We start from the raw sequence: 17,127 nt of genomic DNA on the forward strand, positions 1-17,127 counted from the left end.
TCGTGAGAGGAGTTCAGGGAGGAGCGCTGAGCTCAGCCAAAAGGCAGAATTGGTAATTCGGTGACAAAAGTCCTGTGAAGTGACGGATGCGGGAAGTTCACAGATTTTCCCTATTCACTGACTTCTCCGCGTAATACACATTTGCTTCTCATTCGCCTGCACAGCGAAGACCAGAACATCCGCTTGGGAAGAAACTTTGGATGAAAGTTTTGAGGACAAGATACTGAAGGAAAAGGTGGAAGTGACGAACTTTGGAATGAAGTTCTGGGGGGGAAAATTTTTCTTCCCGAAGTGAAATATAGACGTCTGCCTATTTTTAACCTTATTTTTTGTCTGTTCGTCCGCAGCAGGAGAGCGTTGGAGAGAGGGGTACGATGCAGGCGCGCTACCCCGTGTCTATAGCCAAAGCCCTCTAGGCGTAATGCCTTATATCACCGGGGATCAAGGCTTTTATCGAGCCGCTGCCGGAGGTTGGATATACCCGGTATGCCAGCGCCTATGAGCATGTACTCTATCACGCAGCACACGAGCAGTACCCCCGGCGGCATGGCCCGCGCATATGGGCCGTACGCCCCTGCACAGCAGCCCAAGGACATGGTGAAACCTCCGTATAGCTACATCGCGCTCATCACCATGGCCATCCAGAACTCAGCCGAAAAGAAGGTCACTCTAAATGGGATCTACCAGTTTATCATGGAGCGCTTTCCATTTTACCGGGACAATAAGCAAGGCTGGCAGAACAGCACGACGGCACAATTTGTCGCTCAATGAGTGCTTTGTCAAAGTGCCAAGAGATGATAAGAAGCCAGGTTAAGGGCAGCTAATGGAGTCTAGACCCGGACTCATATAAACATGTTTGAAAACGGCAGCTTCTTTGCGACGGAGGCGCCGCTTCAAGAAGAAGGACGTGCTGAAGGACCGAGAGGAGCGGGACCGGCATGGCAAAGACAACCGAGGGACAAGCGTGCGGCAAGACGCGCAGCAGCCAGGTGAAGCTCCGGGATATAAAGACCGAGAACGGGGCCTGCACGCCCCCGCATGACAGCACTCCACCCCCTCAGCACCGTGTCCTAAAACGGAGAGTCCAGACAGGAGCGGTGGGAGTGCATGGAGTGGGAGTCCACAGTCGCAAACGCCACAACAGGCCTTTATGGATACAATCATGACAGGACTTCGAGGGTCCCCGCAGCACGCGGCAAGAGCTTGCCGGCCTCTCGCGCCGCTCTGCCGGGCTCGGTGTCGTTCTGACACTATTCGCCATCCCCGCAGCCCGCCCATTACAGTCCACCCTGCGGCCAGCCCCGCCACTTATCAACTGCAACATGCAAGCTACGAGCCTGTACACAGGGGGGACCGCGGCCACGGGGATGACACTTTACCGGAATACACAAACACAACAAGCGCCTCCTCTATCTCACACCCCCACCAGGGCTCGAGCCAGGAGAGCCAGCATTTGCAGCAGAACCGACTCGCACCCTGTACCTCAGTCAGTCCGGAGAGCTGGGGGACACCTGGCAGCGAGCTATCCAGGCCCGCAGCAGAACTTTCACTGCCCCGGTGCGCGAGATGTTCGAGACGCAGCGATAGCTCTAACAGCTCTCGTTTGACCGGAACCGCCATGCTGCAAATGCGCTTTCCGTCCAGTCAGCCACTCTCCGGGCTTCGCGATGCTTTGTATAAGACTGCAAGTTCTGACCAAGGTTTAATGAATTTCAAAAATTGTTTAATATAATTGTATATTTGCCTGTGTTTTCAAGTTAAGTGGAGCTTTTAGGCAGTGAACGGGGCTGTTTGCGAGTTGTGTTGGTAAGTAGGATAATTCCGTTGCACATAAACATTCTCTCCCTGCTCGTCCATCAAGATAGATTAAAAGAAAATGTGTTAATTTATTTCTTGTGAGAGCAGGTGGACCAACTTTGCAAGGAAATGTCCTAAGTATTTATAATCAATTCAGTATAGAAAGGTAACGAGTGTACAACTGAGTTACCGTTTTTTTCTTATACGTTTTTGAAAATATCTAAAGTTACTATTTGTTTAATAAATTGTCGTCTTGTTGGAGTTAAACGCTCGAGTGATTTATCGATTTGTAATGCCTGTTGAATCCATTATTTACTTAAATGACTGTCAGAGCTTGTTATTGATTAGCGGGCACAAAAAAACAAGGAATAATTTTTTAAAACGTTTTTTAAACATAGCTAGTTAGCAAATATTTGCCAATTTTCTTACTTTCCTCCTAAAATATTTGGCTTTTAATAAGGCATTCCTTGGACAGGGGGTGGGGATAGGGGTCAAAGTTTTAAAAACATCTGGAAATTATTTTTTTTTCCACGTTCCATTTTTTTTCCACGTGCAAGGAACCCTTAAATTGTTCTTAACCTAAAAATGCACTTAAAAACAGAAGCACAACAAAACAATGTTTAATAATAACTATTATAAAGATTTGTCAGAATTTAAGTAATCAATTAAGTGTTATAGGCTACAATGTCAGCGTAAAAAAAAAAAAAAAAAAGAAAACAGAACTTTGTCCCCGTTTACCTAAATCTCCTACAAGCATAATTTTAACGTTAAACGTTCTATGTGTTCCTATATAATTGGTTTCTCAAGTAGGCTAATACTTTCGAGAAATATTTATTGGGTGTAAATATGTTTCTAGTTTTAGTATGGTAAAAATTAAATTTAACTGAGCTATATCTTGCAGTCTTGTTTTATTTATGCCAGGCTGTTTAGTTGATCGTTTTAGCTCTGTTCTCTTTTTATACTGTTACACACTGCTGGCACACTGGAGTGAACTGCACTTTTGCGGAATGTAGACAACCATTGTCTTTGATAAAAAAAAATCATTTGTAAACACATAATAGATTAAAAAGCAGATAGATGAAAGAATTGCTGTATAGGCCAGACATGTTGAGCCAACCATGGCTTGATAAATCAAATGATTAATTCACCCAACCTCCAAACAAAAGCATTCTACTCGGTATGCGAGTCAGTGTTTTCTTCATTTCTGCGTTGCTTTTTTTCACATACAATAAATGTAAAACAAATAGGCTACGTAATATGTCGATATGTTTTAACTCAGGCTAAAATCAGTTGTCAACTCCAGATACGGACACAAATAAGGAGTTACTCTATTTAACATTTTAGTGCAACTGAAATAAACTGGATAATCGTCTTATTTTGATTCGTTGTCCTGATATATATTCAGCAATATTTAAATATGCAGCTGCGCACAGCGATGTGTAAAGCTGCAATCATCAGCAGCAGAAACTGTGGGGCCTTGCAGTGCAGCGCTTGTATTTATTTGTTTTGTGCATGATTCCCAGATACGGTTAATGAATAGGCCTCAAGTGTAAATCAGGAGAAACAAATGAGGAGAAACAGAGGACGATATGGAAAAAAAAGACAGACAGTAAGAAAGAAAGAGAAAAAAACCGTGAATAAGCATTACAGCGTTAAGTATCTGTAAGTATTGTTGCAAGGTCAGCTCGAGGCGATTCGACTTTGTAAGAAGGGCTCAAGTGGCAAATGCATTACAGGTGCGCGCAGGTAATGTTAGGGGCTCGTGCCAGTGAAAAGGAGTCTTTGTTGTGATCAGCTGCGTGTTTCAGGGTTGAATTGCGCGCGAGGGGAATATGATACAGCAGAAAGAGCCTTCTGCTATTAACGTGGCACGTTTTAACCAGATGCAGATCTCATAACACGCCTGAGAAGTGTGTTTGTTTGTTTTTTGTTAAATCGATGTGTATCATGCATGAAGCCTGTGTGATTTATTTTGACAATTTCCTGATAATTTTGCGGTATCTTTAAATAGATAAATGTAGGACGGTTCTGTCCAATTAAATTTTCAATATCATGGTAGTGCGGTCGTTTTGTGAGGTCTGTAGTTTATTGGAGGGCTAATTCAACCCAGTTTGTATTGTTCATTATAATAATAATAGTGTGTAAAAATATGGATTATAACAACAACAACAAAATAGTAAATAATACTAATAAAAACTAAAACAGTACAGCCTCATTATATACTAACCAACAAATGCAAGATAGGAAACTACATGTCATATGGTTTTAGATCTTCTATTTATATTCACACTTCAATCGTGAACAATACTTTGTTGGTATTGAGATGACGATGTATTGCCGTGCACAATGTTAGTGAAAACATTCTCTAAAATACATGTATTAGGAGGTATAACAGTATATAAATTAACTAAAACTGTTCTTTAATTATTCCTCATTCATCTCTCTCAAGAACAACATCTGAGCTGAGAACAAAAAGTAAAAGCAATAAGCGCGTCCAGCATGTGAATAAATTATATATATTTAAGGGTATGACTTGCGTACAATATATCAAGCTACGCTAATTTAAATGCTACACCGGATTTATAAAAAGTATTCATAGAATTTCATTACTTTATTACATTTAGAAAATCTCTTCATAACAGTTTAACGATAATCTAAAAACACATAACATCATAGCCTATATGACAATACTTCCTATTTGGTTGCAGCGCCACGAAGGCAACTGTCTTTAAATGTTTTAAACTTAGACATTTAATACTAATTATATAAAAATATTTTTTTTGTCTCTCGGGAGAGGAAAAAAAACGGAATTGCAAAAAAAATTTACGTAAACACAAAGCCGTGGGACTGCGAGAAAGGGTCGAGAAGGATTATCACGGCTGAGTATCTTCTGTCCTGCGTGCTCGATGACCAACAAATACAAGAAAAAAAAAAAAAATTAGACAACGAGTTTAACCGTTGACAGAGTGGAATTTTTAAACATTAATATGATGATTCTATGTCGTTGCAAAAAATTGTGAGACGGTTGCTAGTCAACGTTCCTTCTGGTTACTATTTTAGATTGAATCTTAAAGTTCTGACAAAGCAAAAATTTACCTACTCCCTAGCTTGACCCCTTAGTTCCTGCTTGTTTCCCAAAAAATATATCCAGAAACAAATATAAAACAATACCCGGACAAAGGGTGACGAACTAAAGCAAGTTAAACTGAAATATAAATAAAAATCAGCAAGGATATGAGATATTATGACATCTAACCAACTATATACCAATTATACACATTGGACACCTTGACACGTTATACTCTTTTTATAAGACAATGAGAGAGAGAGAAATTAACGGACAGAATACAAATAATCCTACATAAATATTTCAAACTTCTCCATATTGGCTATAGACGTCTGAAAATAAACATATTTAATTTATTAACATTTTATTTACACTTTCATTCTAAAAAACAAAACTGCCGCAGAATACACACTTCCACTATAACGAGTTTTGGAAGCAGTGAGAGCAACCCGTTGTACGCAGAAAGAGAGGATCAATTTGCACGTGGGTTCCATGGCATTTTGTTTATTAAGTAATCTCTTTGAAAGTACTGGATCAGTTGGACCAAAAGTATCCCACCGAGAAAAGTATAAATAATACGTCCATATAGATAGGCACCTATAGAGGGCTTCTTAATTCCTTTGACGCGGCGCGAAAGCACGAGATCAACCGTTACGGACTTTCCCACCACAATCCCCCCACCCGCCCTGTATTTTCCTCAGCGAGTGCCCCTAATATTTTTTTTATAAATATCTAAGCTTACTAAACTTTAATTTGTTGGTCCAATGGGATATTTCCACGTTCCTGCTGCTGCTTACCCCCCAGGGACCAATCAGCATACGGGTGAGTTCAAAAAACAAAATCCCCGAAATTTCCTCCCCCCTGCTCAAAAAGCGTAACAAAATAACATCTCCGGGTAATAGCGAGCTGATATAACACGAAAGTTAGTGGCTGCTCCGCAGGCACGTGCACCAACCGTCCACGTGGGTATAGCTCCGCGACCCAGGCCAGTGAAAAGTGCTTTTTTACGCTCGCGGAACCAACAAAGGCGGCGGCAAAACCCCGTCTGGTTCCAATCAGGCCCCGCTCGACCATTGGTGCGCTGTTTAAGGCGCTTAAAATGAATGCAATCGTCTCTCGCAAAGCACAAATTACACATCGCCTTACACGGGAAGGACAAATATTACGCCCCACTACTACTATCGCCTCTTGATGAGGGCCTCAAAAGGACCTACTCCTCTTTGGCCGTCGGTGTACAAATTGACATTCATATTGGTCTCTTTGAATAGACTAGAAAATCCGTGCCCTCATTGCGAGTCGTGAGGTTACAAAACGAGACATATTTTAATAACACCGTGGTCTCTCTCCCACCCGCTTGAGGACACGTACGCTGACAGATGGTCTCCTTGAATCTGTTGTTACTTTGATGGAGGACCAACCGTGTCGCCAATTTACAAATAAACCACGACCAGGAGGATTCGCGCACACAACGGACAATGGGTATTCCACTGTCAGGAGGTCAGTGCCCAGCTGCGCCCGACAGTCATAGGTGATTAACAACTGAGCTCTGGCTTTACAAGGCCGAGTTTACTGCCTGATCTCCCTAAGCTGCGCACGTGTGGGTCCTTGCTCGAGCCAGGTCATGGAATGAAGGACTTCTTCGAGGCCTCGTGGACGCTCGTATTTTTTTTTTTCCCTCTGAATACAAGAGAGCGCGGTTGGTGACTCGGCGCGGAGGGGCTCGCGATTACCCACCGCCAGGCAACCACCGCGGAAAGCTGGCACTAGGCGCTTCTTCTGACGCTGTTCACTGTACATTTAAATTCTGAAGGCACGCTAGCGAGAATGAAACTGAAAAGTTAAACAGTTCTTTTCAACATGAGTGTTTACTTACTGTAACCATGTAAGCTTTTACTTACTTGTCAGTAATATTAGCTATAATGTTATACTTTTGATTTCTCAAGTGTTGGTTAATATAGTAGGTTAAATTATAGGAAACAAATAAAAAAAAGTATATTACTCTTAACAGCCTAAATAAAAGGGGCTTAAAATACAAAAACTAATCTGAGAACCGAAACCTTTCAGTGCATGTAACATCAGTAAGTGGTTTTCCAGACAGGAGGGCCAGAAGGAATGGCTAAAAAAAAAATAATACATAAATAAAATAAAATGCTAAAAAACCATAATGAACATGTAAACCAACATATTACGACTGGAAATATGTAGTTTAGAAATATTATTTGTGGTTAATCATTTTCATAAATTCTTTCATAATATATGGGCTATTCTTTCAATTTATATTATTATTTTTTTTTTTTTTGAAAACAAGCAGTTCTATAAGAATTACCAGTACCAGACAAAATATATTGTCTTGGACAATTGGGTACCGATGGAGTCAAAAAGATTGAGAACCATAAACAAACACATTCAAATGACTAAGAATTTACACACGAACGAATTTTGTAATAAGGTCATACATTTTTGCAATTTAATATTAATCAGGAGGAAAAACGGATGTTTAAGGAAACCAACCCATTAATGGGATTCCGTATTCACTGACATAGTGAATTAATGGCAAACACCCTTTAAAAAGCTCTAACAAAAAACACTTAAAAAGCCTACAAAACCCTTATCTTACACCTACATTTACATACATTACAACATTTTTTTTATTTTTTTTTTTTTTTCAAATGATTATGGACGACAAAACAAAAAAAAAAAACCCAAAACCCCAAATAAAACCAAACCGCTCGCTTTATAACATTGCAAAAAAATCATTTGAGGACACACACAAACCTAAAAAGGCCATGAAAACACATAAACCTTAAATATGACAGTATAAAGTAACAGAGAAAAGGCCAAAACACACGGGGACCCTCAAAACACAGCGAAACTGAGAGTCAAGAAAGCTGAAGCAGGAGAGAAAACGACAGACGGAGGAAGAGAATGCAGAAGCGAATGCTTCTTCCAGTGATCACACACACAAACACATGACCAGAGGGGCCGCCATCTTTGGCATGATAATAGAGATGAAGGCGTGTGGGCTCAGGCATTTTTGGGTTTGTTCCGGCATGAAGCTTGATGTCCTCGTCCACCATTTCCCTTTTAACAAAGGCTCCTGTAGGATATACAACACCACACACACATACATTATTTCTTTCTCATCTTTGAGTGCAAACAACTGGAAGTGAACCTCTTTGATTTTTTTTTTAATACAGAAAACCCTCAAAACCCCTCGGCACCAACCCCCCCCCAAACTCATCGAATGTCACATGTGTTTTCCTGCCCCAGTGATCTTAATTGGCTTTGGAACTGTCCCTCCCTGTAGGAAGGTCCTAGAAAAGACGACAGAAAAAGAGTGAGACGATAGCGCACACATGATGAATAAAAGGAAAAAAAAAAAAAAAAAAAGAAACAAGGGCAAAGGGGTGTTTTTAGTCCTTCTTTATTAAACTGGACCAGCCTCCTCGTAGGCAACCTGTGCACTGGCACCCACCAGGGGACCACTTCTTTGAGGGGTCTTCGTCCCGTCTCACAATAGCCACTACACACCCCCGACACAATCGGCAGAGCAGACCACACACAATGCACACACAGTGTTGTCAAGTCTCTCGGTGGTCTCTGGGGGAAGGGAGTGGCCGAGGCAGGCCATCATCTGCCTCTGTAACACGTTCCAGGGCACATCCCTCCTTACGGGTCCAAAGCCACCTTCCCCTCTTTTCCCCCCAGCCCTCTCTCAGTGCCAGAGGCAATAAGATGGATTGGTGTGACTCTTTGTGGCCTAACCCCCTTGTCCTGGTATCTCACTTCCTCTCTGCCAAAGACGGCAGACACTCACAGTACCCAGCACACAACACAGGCCCCACACACTACATGTAAAAGGCTGCTGCTCTCTCAGGGTGGCAGTAAAGGAGGTTTGAGGGTGTCCTTGCTGCTGAATCCTGTGCTTTAACAACAAGGTCGCCATGAAACGAACACAACTCAACAAAACGGGCACTTGGATAAGCTTCTGGGTCTGGCTACTTACTGGACTCTATCCTGCCGCCTCGTTCTAGAAAGTGATCCTGCTGTCTTGGACGCAAATGAGAAGAACGGTCCGGGCGCGGTCTTGTTTCCAAAAGACGCCATATTTTTATGCTGAACCTTGAGAAGTTACATCAGCAAACTCATGGTTCCCATTTTAGCAGAGCTCCAATTAATCAGTTACGAATATAGACTAATTTAAAATTCCATAACACATAACCATATTTTAAAAAGACTAATTAAGTGGAATAGCATCCATCTTCATCAACATATGAAACAGATGATCAAGGGAAAAACCATCATATCAAGACCGTATTAATGCTGGCATATTAGACTATAATAGTCCCTTTTCACTTTTCTGAAAGCTACATTAACATCACAGCTTCAGCAATCACTGGTCTTGCCTTTTGTCTTCCTGCCCCATTCTCCAAGCTTGACATTCACATGCAAAAACGCACTACGGTACCTGTTGTCCTGACAAGTTGTAAGTTTTACAAAGTATTTGAAAGGAAGGAAAACTAAAAACGGGTATTTAATTCGATGACACTGAAGCGCAATATTGCATTGTGCAATGTGAATCATGCGTTGTGGTGCAACACGCTGTTCTGACTACATTAAATAGAAAGTCAGTCAAGTCAAGAACATATCGATAGGCACAGTGGGAAGTTCACCCAAAGCAAGATTTTTAGTTTCAAACAACGACCTGGGTGTTTTGTTTGCTTGTGTTAAAAAAGAAGATATACTTACATGCGTCAGGGTTTAAAAAGCAGAACCGCAAACTGCACCTGCATATATGGTAAATAAAATGGAAATGAGACAATAAATAAAAGTGATAGTCATCATCTGGCGTACATGTTTTTATTGTTGTTGTGACCGAGCACATGTAACGTAAAAGGAATTCCAGGGACTATTAGAGGACAGACCTTCACAAACATCAAGCAACTTTTCTTAAACTTACAAAAGCGTGGCTACACAATGACATTTGAGACTTTGAAAATGACCTCTGCATGCATGCATGTTTCGTTGAGTTTTAATATATCTGAGACATGCATCAGGAAAAAACAGCATGCTCTATCTACACAAACGGTTTTCACAAATGCACAGCACACACAGCAAAACAGTCGTGTGCACTGCCTATTTAGACAAGGACAAGCGGGAGTCAAAGGTGCAAATCCACAAAAAGCATATATGAACCGACTGGACAAAAGTGGGTGTCAAAAACTTCCATTGGTGACCAAATCCCTGGAGATTGTGTGGTTTGTTTTGTTGGTTCATAAACATGTCAAAATCAGTCAGTTACTGATTTTACAAATATATTTATTTTACTTAAATCTAGTCTTCCATTTTATCAGAGATATTCTACAGATAAATAAAAACTTTATCTTATTTTCTGTATATACACAAAAAATAAATTATATACTATTATTTACACACAGACAACTCATCCCTATATACAGTAAAAAACAATGTTTGGGGTCAAGTAATCGATTTTTTTAAAAGGAATTAATTATTTTTATTTCAAGTCAAGTATACATTAAATTGATCACAAAGTGACAGTAAAAATACTTTTTTTTCTTCTTTTTTTTTTTTCTCTATTCCAAAATAATGGCAGTTATTCTGAACTTTCAACACACAGCAAGGCTTGAAAACCAACATTGGTCTGTAAAACCTTTTCAGTTTCACACACAAACATTGAAAATAAAGCATATGTTTCTTGATAAACCAAATCACAGCATATTAGAATGATTTCTGAGGATCATGTGCTGAAGACGTGGAGTATGGACTGCTGAAAAAATTCAGCATTGCCATCACAGGTAAAAAACTGACTGCCTTAATATATATATATATCTATTGGGCTGCCAAATGAATTAATCCAACGGATTATCACAGATCCAAAAATCAAAAATTGTTGTTTACATAATATATGTGTGTATACTGTGTATATTTATTATGTATTATATAAATACAACACACATAAATTATATATTTAGAACAATAGTTACATGTATAATACATTTATATATTTATATTCTTATAACTTTTATAATTATATATAAATATAATTTAAATATATAAACATAACATTATTCTTCTTAAATATATACATGCATGTGTGTGTATTTTATATATAAATAATCAAATATACACAGTATACACCCATATATTCTGTAACACAACAACTTTTTATTTTGGAATGTGATTAATTCGTGATATAATCATTTGACCAGCCCTAATATATATATAATATATATAAAAATTAATTGTAATTACAAAGTTCCTCAATTTTTAACTAAATTAACTGTTTTAAAAAAAAAAAAACTGTACTGCCTACTTTGATCAAATAAACATAGTTTGGGGGCGAAGCAATAAGAGGACTAATTTCGAAAAACATTTTATTGACCCTAACATATTAGAACGGTTATTGTATATATAACAGCTAATAGATTTTCAAGAACAAACATTCACATTGGTTCATCATTTTCACCAACATTATCATAGGGTAAAAGATACAGAGTACAATGAAGAAAAATCTGAATCCAACACCAAAGGAAATGTCCTCTATCTCAGATTCTTGTTTTCAAGTGTTTAGTAACATATTTAGATGATCATGTAAACCCTCTCCAGCAAGAAGACTCTAACCCCAAGTGTCCTGACAGCTTTCAATGCACGTGAGTTACATCAGAGACACAAGAAGCGAGATGCAAGCCTCGAAAGTACATGGTGAAAACCAGGAAATCCACGGCTGTTCGAGCAGACTTTCAGTATGTGCTTGTGCAGTTTTGTGGTGTGTGACGAGTTGTGTTTGTTTGAATTGCAAGGATGTTTTAGGAGGGATCAAAGATCGTCTCACACAATGATTTCCCCGTTTTTTCAACAAACAAACAAAGCCAATCACAGAGCAGGAAAAACTAAAGAGCGACTGTCAAAAAGCCTGAGCGGCAACAGTTTGCGATTCCGAATCTATACAACCTCAGATGTCAATGTGTTAAAAGGGTAAAAAAAGGCCAAGCTTGTAAGTAACGACAAAGATCGCCCGCATGCAATGCAAGCATCTGTATGAGTAAAACACATAATCAACGGTGTGTTTATTACTGAGGTATCTGTGTGTGCTTACATGTGGTATATGCCAGTGTGTTTTGTGTTTACAAGCCTCATAGGAGCTGTACTGCTTCCTCAGCAGTACAAGAGTAACAAGAGCGTACAAGAGTCCCTGCCTGCCAGCGAGCACAATGATATCACCTCATTCAAATGAACCCAGATACCTTTTCAATTTCATCTCACCTACTTTTAAAATGTGCTTTCACTGTGGGTTGGGGGGAGATAGAGAACTACACTGTAAAAAATACAATCAGAATTTTTAACAATAAAAAATGGCCAAAATGCTATGGTAAAACCTTTTAAATTTGTTACAGTAGAGTTTTCCTTATTATGTACATTAAAAAAATTGTAGAATACAGTAGAATACAGTTAAATTGACAGTTTTTGCAGTCCTTCCTGGTGTGACACAACACATTTGATGGTCGAATTGTCATTGAATACTAACATTTCCTTCTTATCAGATGTTTATTAGTGTTATTATGTTATGTTGCGTGTAGGTTGTTGTGGTATTACCTTTTTGTGCTCCTTATCTAATATATAAACATACATACCATATACATTTACATACACAGGCATAACTATGTAATGTATATATATTTGACTCTATGTGTTTTTTTTATACCAATACCAGTGGTATTTGGTGGCTGCCAGTGCATTATAAGATACAAAGGTTTTTGAAGTACGTTACTTTTTTTTACTGTCAATTTAAGTTCAATTGTAAAACCTAAAATATTACCAGGCTACCAATAATGTTTTTAAGGTAAAGTTCAGGGTAACCAACAGTTGTGCCAATTTGTTTTTTTATCATAAATTTTTTTTCCTTCACTGGATTTTTTCTCGTGCTGCGGAAACACAAAAAAAAGAATATTTGGACTGTTTTGAATACATCCATAACATTTAAAAGTCAGTGGGCTCCAAAACAACATTGGAATTTATTGACTTTTTATCGTATGGACAAAACAAAGAGATTTTTAAACGTCTTGTGTTCCCACAGAGTAAAGAAAGTCCATTAGTTTTGGAACAACCTGAGGGGTGAGGTAAATGACAGAATTTTTCATTTTTGGAGTGATATCCTATCATTCTTTAACACTACTAGAATTAGTATCATGACTCCTTTCATTTCTTTCGATTTCTGCCTCATGCGTGTATATAAAAAACAGCCTTGTCTGGAGTGATCGATACTTGAGAGAAGAGGAGGAGAGAGAGGACAGAGACAGGTAATGACATGGGAGAGAAAAGGAAAATGATGAGAAATTTGAAAGCTCAGAGAGACCGAGCAGCGTTGAAAGTTAAAGAGCAAGAGCAGGAGAAACATGCGCGAGGAGAGGGAGTGAGGAATTGTGAGGAGTCAGGAGTTCAGAGTCTGACATTGTGAGTAAAGAGTGCCGGAGAGCCCAGAGTTAATTACTCAATTCAAGATAACGAGCCTGGGACAATGCCATTTACAGAGGGCATGCCCACAATTAAACCTCCCCTCTCACCACTTACACACATGGCCGGGAAAGTGCGAACATAGCACACAAACACACCCATGAGGTAATTATGACACACAGCACAAAACAAACACTGGTCACCCGATTAACACACGCCAAGACACATTCTGAAAAAAAAAAAAAAGTTTTCTGCTCTACACAGCACAGGATGTTTTGATCACTTTTTACTTATGCTAAATATTGAACTGCTAATTTTACTTAAGTACTTAGTTTGTTTTCTGATTTCGACCTAGTTTAAAGAAATATCTCCAGGTTAAATACAGTTCATCAAAGTCACAACACTTTGGCAAAATGTTTGATATCTCGAAAATAAATTTGACTCGTCCTCTTCTTTCTTACAAAAAAATAAAATAAAAAATTACATCGAGGCCTTAAAATGGAAGCGAATGATACCAATTCTGTACATGTTAATATTCAGTGTCATAGTACAAGACAATAAAAAATGATGCCCGGTTCAGAGACAGGGCTTAGCTAAACAGGGTTAGGCCAGAGTTCAATTAAGACATTTAAATAATTGTTATAAATGTGCCTTAGAAAAAACACTACTGGTATGCATCTTGAGACGAGACAAAACAAAGGCACTGATATATTTAAGATCAGTCAGTGCAAGTTTCTTTCATTTGAAACAGCTCAGACTTAGATTTTACTCTAGGACTAGGCTTAAGCCTGGTCTGTGAAACCAGGGGTATGTGTGTTGACATATTTTTAGTGTTAAAAAAAAAAAAATTCAAACAATTTTACAACTCCATTACCATGACAACGTGCAATGGTAAACATTATTTCAACAGATTTATAGTTCATATAATACGAGAATTAACAGAAAAATTAATTTTACTGCTTTTATAAAATTATAAGCATTACTTTTAAATCCTCCAAAATTGGCCTTGTTCACCTTCATTGTAAATGTCTCACCGTAATCTTTTTTTGGAAAACGAGGAACATACAGAATTTATTTTTGAGGTAATTAACATTAGACCACAAATGCTATCAAATGAACTTAACATTTACTGAATCCTTTAATGTTGTTACCTTTTAGTTTAAAAGACATCTAGTAATTTAATATTTTTACATTCTCTACTGCTTTTGCTCAAAATGGATTATCTTTCTTCCCTAAACATTTAATTTATAAAAAAATTCACCTGTTTACTGGGGATCTTTACACTTGGCTTGGTTTTTATATGTTATATTCTCAACTCTCATTCTTTTTTAAAAACTCTTTCTCTTTCTTTCCCCTCCATGGGGCCCAGGGTGGTTCCGCTCAGTCAAAGTCCTTCAGGAAATACCAGAGAGTAGGCCAGGGGAGAACGTACACCCCTCTCTCCCTCTTTATTTTTTTTAGTTCTGTTCTCTCTCTCTCTCTCTCTCCCTGATGCCTCGACAAGAACGGAGTGCGAGACAGAGTAGCACTGTAAAAAAAAAAAAGTCCCGGGGCACGAGGTAAAAAGTGCCATGTAACGTTATGAAAGTGAGTTAAGCTCTACTGTAAAGTATGATGGAAATAGATGTGGATGTATATACGGTCATCATGAGGAAAAGCTGAATGGTAAGAGCGAGGCTTTATTGCAGGTTTGAGTTCTACCTGGCACCCGGCCAGACTCTTTACAACATCATTCACACTCAACTTTAACAACTCTGACCTATTACACTGCATATCACCATAAAGCTGTCACAAAAGCCAGCCTCTCAACCACAGCAACTATAATACCCAGAAAACCCTAAAGACTGCACTACCCATAAAGCATCACAACAGACAACAGAGGCTTAAACTCCGCTAAAGCAGGGGGACCTGCCTTCAACAAGCACATAAATCTAAAAACACACAAAAGCATGCAGGTCGGTTGGCCACTAAGCTTAAGCCTGAAAATAAAATGGATCTTGCATTCAAAATTAAAAGCAAAGCTGCAGGTAAGTGATGATGCAGCTGTGTTTTGCATGCTGGTACTATGACGCTCAACATGGGTCAGATAAGACAGACTCCTGCATTCACAGAGTGAGGGCCTCCATGTGTGTGTGTGTGTGTGTGTGTGTGTGTGTGTGTGTGTGTGTGTGTGTGCTGCTCACTACAGGATGCTTTTTATCTCGCTCCTGACCTCTGCCACAGAGCAGATAAGATCACCCCATCCTGATCCTCGGAGTGAAAGGTCAAAGCCATCTTTCATTCCAGCAGAAACCAAAAAACATGCATGCGCTTACATATGTAATATGCTTACATATGTAAAAATACGTAAAAACAGCACACAGATCTAATAATGCACGTGCCAGTTATAATGTCAAAAAGTATCTTCTATCATTTCAATATAGAAAATTAAATATCATGAAAATATGCATTTACCACTCTAAAAATACACAATATGACACAAAAGAACAACTGTCTCAAATTTAATTCTGTAAGAGAGACGTGTGTAATTTTTTGATGTCTTTGAGTTGCTGGCATATCTACCATATAGACCTAATCTCTGATAATCCACATAATTCCATCATGTTGTGGCAATTCCTCAGGGTCGCCAAGTCTGTGAACTGATTTGATGAAATGCACACATGGTGAACTGCAGCCAGTGCAGCAGTGTGTTTTTTGTCTATCATCAGCATGCATGCTCACACTTACACTGACTTACTGTACATTACATTTATATTCCTGGCAGACACATCCTGAAAGAATTCATACACATTTTGCTACTTATTTTCAATAATCCTTGCTGCATATGTTGCCACATAACACAATAAGGCATTCTCAAACCTTGTAAAAATGCAATTAAAAGCCAATAAAGTCAGCTGAAATTTCACCATGTAACGAAATAACCACAGTACAGTTTACCAAAGACAAAAAACTCTGAGATATGCACATAAGTTCAGATGGGCAAGACATTCATATAAGGCCAGAGTTACTAAACCAAGTGACTGCTTCAAACTCGCCGTTTGTGGAATTCGTTGCATAAATCAAAGCTTTTTGCTTTCATTATGCCCTCTCTCGTGCTCCTTTCTCTCTCTCTTTCAAAATGAAAAACGAAAAGAAAAAAAAAACATGAGGGTTTCCTGGGGACTGTCTGGAAAATAAAAAAGCCTTTGGCTAACTTTGGTCCTCCTTCCCCAAAGTGCCTCATAAAAATTGTTTAAATCAGCATCCGAAAGAATGAAATGGATGTGCAAAATCATATTTGCTGAAAGGCAAAGCGGGGACCACAGGGTTCACGCAGCGGTCTTCAGCGGCCGTCTGGGGGCCACATTCATCAGTTTGAGCCTTCACTATTAAAACCCTCTCAATCAGCAAAAAAAGAGGGCTCGGTTTTGGTGTGTTCATTATTGCACCCAATTCGCTGCTTCCTTGTGCATGTGTAAATGTAAGAATAAAAGTAAACGAGAGAGAGAAAAATAAAAGAATGGTGCACGGTTTACTTTACAGTACTCTCCTGCTGGAAATCGTAAAAAAGTTACTGAAATTCGTCTAATATTTTCAAGCTTCATTTAAATGTGCATTTTTCGGCAGGCCTTAAAAAGCAAGTTCGTATTAGTTTTAACGCGCACACATGTTTCTCTTCTTCTTTGTGCTGAGTAGATGGCGGGTGATGGACAGAAAAGGCAAGCGCATTACCTGCTTTTCCTCATTCTGAAGCTACAGCTACGCAGACCTCCTGAAGTAATTTGAGCGATTGTGGTTTCGACTAAAGACCA

General features: G+C 39.0%; 1 pseudogene; it reads left to right on the forward strand.

The window, feature by feature from the left end:
• Positions 1–222: 222 nt before the first annotated feature.
• On the forward strand, positions 223–1,781 carry LOC122149053 (annotated as a pseudogene).
• Positions 1,782–17,127: the final 15,346 nt, after the last annotated feature.

Source organism: Cyprinus carpio, chromosome A20, assembly GCF_018340385.1.
Source record: "Cyprinus carpio isolate SPL01 chromosome A20, ASM1834038v1, whole genome shotgun sequence".
In the NCBI taxonomy this organism is placed as follows: Eukaryota; Metazoa; Chordata; class Actinopteri; order Cypriniformes; family Cyprinidae; genus Cyprinus; species Cyprinus carpio.